The sequence below is a fragment of the Myotis brandtii genome, unplaced genomic scaffold (genome assembly GCF_000412655.1).
Source record: "Myotis brandtii unplaced genomic scaffold, ASM41265v1 scaffold514, whole genome shotgun sequence".
Taxonomy (NCBI): domain Eukaryota; kingdom Metazoa; phylum Chordata; class Mammalia; order Chiroptera; family Vespertilionidae; genus Myotis; species Myotis brandtii.
The window spans coordinates 1,021,495-1,026,700 of NW_005369591.1; positions in this window are offsets into that span (position 1 = coordinate 1,021,495).

A 5,206-nucleotide genomic window follows, 5' to 3' on the forward strand; every position below is an offset into this window, starting at 1 on the left:
TCTGCCAAGTCCTCCAAATCTCCAGCTCTCTGCCAGCAAGATCCTAGAAGCCCGCAGGCATGGCTAGGCGTGGGTGGCCACGCCTCCCCTACTGGCAAAAGTCCCGGGAACCCGTGGGCATAGCTACGGCCTCACCTCCTGAGGCCGACGAAAGTTCAAGGATCCTGCAGCCATGGCCACCGTAGCCTACTGGGGCACTTGACACCTGCGTATGCAAATTAACCGACATTTTTGTCAGATAATTTGCATAGTCACTCGGATTGGCTGGTGAGTGTGGCTTGTGGGTGTGGCTTGAGCATAGCCGAGGGACAGCTAATTTGCATGTTTCTCTTATTATATAGGATAATATTATTTTATATTTAATATTTGTTAAAGGTGAAATATAATTAATAAAAAAATAGGGGTACTTTTTACTTTATCATAAAATAGCGTTCTTTTTGCTATGTGCTTTGTATTAATATAGACATTTTATAATTATTTTTATTGCTTTACATTATGAAAATCCATGAATTTTGTTCATTATAGATGTAAAAAAGTATCTTCTTTAAAGAAGATGTTATTGATACTACTCTCAAATGCATTTGTGATTCTCTTGGTAGTGGCTGAGGTAGAGCAGAGAGGCAGCATAAATTCAAGAGCTTGGGAAGAGTGCCTAAAACATGTAACCCTGGCACCAAGAGGGTCTAGAGAATAGGGGAGAGAAGTTTGGCAAGGCAGATAAAGCAAAGTAAATGCTATTCTGGATTTGACATACTAAGACAAAAAGAGTCTCAGCCTCATGGAGGTTGACAGTAATTTGTGGAACTTAAACATGGGACAAATTCCAAGAGCACGAATTATGTAGTCAAGAAGAAAGTAAACATTTAAAAAATGTAAAAAAAGTAAATAAAGAATGCAATAAATTATCAGTCATTGCAAAGAAGAAGAAGAAGAAGAAGAAGAAGAAGAAGAAGAAGAAGAAGAAGAAGAAGAAGAAGAAGAAGAAGAAGAAGAAGAAGAAGAAGAAGAAGAAGAAGAAGAAGAAGAAGAAGAAGAAGAAGAAGAAGAAGAAGAAGAAGAAGAAGAAGAAGAAGAAGAAGAAGAAGAAGAAGAAGAAGAAGAAGAAGAAGAAGAAGAAGAAGAAGAAGAAGAAGAAGAAGAAGAAGAAGAAGAAGAAGAAGAAGAAGAAGAAGAAGAAGAAGAAGAAGAAGAAGAAGAAGAAAGAAAAAGAAGAAGAAGAAGAAGAAGAAGAAGAAGAAGAAGAAGAAGAAGAAGAAGAAGAAGAAGAAGAAGAAGAAGAAGATATATACAATGGAATATGACTCAGCCATAAAATAATAATGAAATCTTGCCATTGCAACAACATGGATGGACCTAGAGGGTATTGTGCTGAATGAAATAAGTCAGAGAAAGACACACGCCATATGTTTTCATTTATATGTGAAAAAATCTAAAAAGAAAATTAACAAGCAGAACAGAAACTGACTCATTTATACTGAGAACATTTTGATGGTTGCCAGATGGGATGGGTGTTGGGGAAATGGGTAAAAAAGGTGATGGGATTAAGAAGTATAAATTGGTAGTTACAGAACTTTCATGGGCATTTAAAGTACAATATATGGAATATAGTCAATAGCATTGTAATGACTAAGACATCATATGGGTACTAGAATTATTGGTGTGATCACTTAGTAAATTATATGAATGTCTAATCATTGGGTTGTATACCTGAAACTAATATAATATTGTATGTCAACTGTAATTTAAAAAACCCAAAAAATTATACATTGGTAAACAGATGGAAGATATGATACAAGGGGTCTCAAATATGATTCCTATTCTCCTAGGCCTACGGACACTGACAGGTATTTTTGTTGATTATAAAAAATCCATACTTGTGTTTTATTGTTTATAATATAAAATGCTATTTAAGTAATTAGATAATATTTTGAAAATTCCACAAAGGAATCTGGAAGGAAGATAATGCCCATCTAGTCATCCACATAATGTTCAGTGCCTCACAGAAAGATAGTGACATATGACAAATAATTCACCCTAACTTTAAAAATAAAAACCTATATTTCATCCATTTAAATTATTTCTCACCCATGTTTCTCCAAATTTTTCTTAGTAGTACACATTATAGAGATATGATTCAATTGAAATCTATATACATTATATTAGGTAAATATTACATACTATAAAATGATTTAAAAATCATTTATTTAATTTTTCTATGGCCTCAGAAGTGACAAAGTTCCAAGTCATGTGCATACACTCTTAAACTTATGGTAGCTATATAAATATTGTCTCTCACATTTTTTTTTCTGCTTGCAAATAAATGCTGGTAATTCAAACAAGATCTCAATATACTGTATTTTATGTAAATCACTTTCAGTTTAAGAATCTCAAAATCAGTAATAGGTCATAATTTTTAGAGTTAGAAATATTGGCAGAAGCAGTTTAGAACAAGCAGGAACAAAAATGTAGGAATTACACAATATAAGTGATCATGATAAAAGACCATAAGAGGATAAAAAATAATAAAGGTATCACATAAAAAATAGGTTTCTGTTGTGGTGATGTTGTTTGAAATTTTTTATTGATTTATTTTATTCATACCTTAGAAAAGATACCTGCTTTCTAACCTGCTATCTATCCAAAAAGTATCTCATAGTCATTTTGGGAAATCTGTTCAGTAATTTACAAGTTTCATCACCTAGACACTTTTAAAAGATTGGACTTTTCTGTGACTTGGTCTGATTTTCTTATGTCTGGTTTTCAGTGCATAAGTAAATCTCCTAAGGAATCCCCATTGGTGATTCTCCACACTTGCTACTGATCAGTTGCCAGGGATGTGAAACAGATAAAATGAGCTTTTTTCCCTAAATGTCTGTGAGGTAATTAGTCTATCATTACTATTAGAACAAGTACTTTACATGAGAACGTAAACTTGAGATTTCTTCAGAAGTAAGCTATCCAATGCAGTCCTACCCAATTATTTTGTAGCATGAAAGCTTTTATATAAGGAATCTCACCCTATATAATGCAAGCCTAATATGCTAAGTGTCTGGTAGTCCAGTTGTCCGTTCAACCAGTCAAAGCGTAATATGCTAAGGCAACTCAACCACTCGCTATGACATACACTGACCACCAGGGAGCAGACATTCTGACCAGTAGGTTAGCTTGTGGCTGGAGTCCAGCCTATTGGGGGACTGAGTGAGACAGGCCGGGCACGCCCTGGAGCTCTCCCAGAGTCCCTCCATGGCTGGCCAACCTCCAGCATCCCTCCTTGGCCCTGATCATGCACTAGTGGGGTCCCTCAGCCTAGCCTGTGCCCTCTCACAATTCAGGACCCCTTGGGGGATTTCGGAGAGCCGGTTTCAACCCAATACCGCTCAACCCAAGAGCTGCGCCCTGGTGGTCAATACACTCCCACGGGGAGTGCCGCTCAGCCAGATGCCAGGCTCATGGCTTGTGAGCACAGTGGTGGTGGCGGGAGCCTCTCCTGCCTCTGAAGCAGCACTAAGGATGTCCGACTGACAGCTTAGGCCCGCTCCCTGGACTGTGAGAGGGTGCAGGCCAGGCTGAGGGACCCCCCCCACCGAGTGTACAAATTTTGTGCACCAGGCTCTAGTCCTATGATAAATCTGAGAAAGTTTAGTTTCCTGACTTCTCAGTTCCAGTGTTAGAACCCTTTAGACAAGTAGATGATATTTCTTCAGTTATACAAATACATACTTTTAAATTTTATTATGTATTGGTTCAGTGTACAGCTTAATAGATTTACAATCATAAATTAAATAATGTTCACCTCGATATTTCCAGTACCCTGAGTGGCACCATACATAGCTATCACAATGTTATTTACTTTATTTCCTACTAGAGGCCCAATGCACGAAATTCATGCAAGGGGCTTGGCGCCTGCCGCTGCAGGAGCTGCCTCTGCCTTGGCCTCCGTGGTTTAGTCCAGAAGGTCATCCGGAAGGTTGTCTGGGAGGTTGTCTTGTCTAATTAGCATATTACACTTTTATTATTATAGATGCTTTACTTACTTTTCTGTGACTATTTTGTAACTACCAAATTGTGCTTCTTAGTCCCTTCATCTCTTTAAATCAGTGCCCCAACTCTCCCACTGGCCCTGCTCTGGCAACCACAGGTTCTCTCTGTACCTATGAGTCTGTTTCATTTTTCTTTGTTTATTAGTTTTGTTCTTTAGATTCTACATATAAGTAAAGTCATGTGGTATTTATCTTTCTCTGACTGATTTATTTCACTGAGCATGATACCTTCTAGGTCTAGGTCCAAGAATGCTGTCACAAATGGTAAGGTTTCATTCCTTTTTCTGGCTGAATTATATTCCATTGTATATATGTACCACTATATTTTATCCACTCATCTACTGATGAGCACTTTGGTCGCTTCATATCTTGGTTATTGTAAATAATGCTGCTATAAACATAGGGGTGCATATATTCTTTCAAATTAGCAGTTTGGTTTCTTTATATAAATCCTCAGAAATGGAATCACTGAGTCCTAAGGCAGATTCATTTTTAACTTTTGTGGAAACTCCATACTTTTTTCCATAGTAGCTGAACCAATCTGCATTCATAACAAGGAATAAGAGTTCCCTTTTCTCCACATCCTTGCCAACATTTGTTGTTTGTGGATTTATTGATGATAGCCATTCTGACAGGTGTGAGGCGATATCTCATTGTGATTTTAATTTGCATTTGTCTGCAATTAATATTGTTGAGCATATTTTATATGTCTATTAGAATTTTGAATGTTCTCTTTGGAGAACCATATAGATCCTCTGCCCATTTCTTAATTGGATTGTTTGGTTTTTGGTGTTATAACTTTTAGAAATTAACTCCTTATCAGATTTATTATTGGAAAATACGTTCTCTAATTTACTAAATTGTCTCTTCATTATTTTGATGGTTTCTTTTGCTTTAAAAAACTTTTTAGTTTAATGTAGTCCCATTTGTTTATATTTTCTTTTGTTTCACCTGCCATAGAAGATATCAGAAAAAAATATTGCTAAGGGAAATGACAGAGATTTTCTGCCTATGTTTTCTTTTAGAATTTTTATGGCATCAAGTCTTACAATTAATGTTTAGTCTATTTTGAGTTTGTTCTTTTTTATTTATTTTATTTTATTGTTTAAAGTATTACAGATAGTAGTACATATGTCTCTTTTTTCCCCCCATTGACCTTCCCCCGA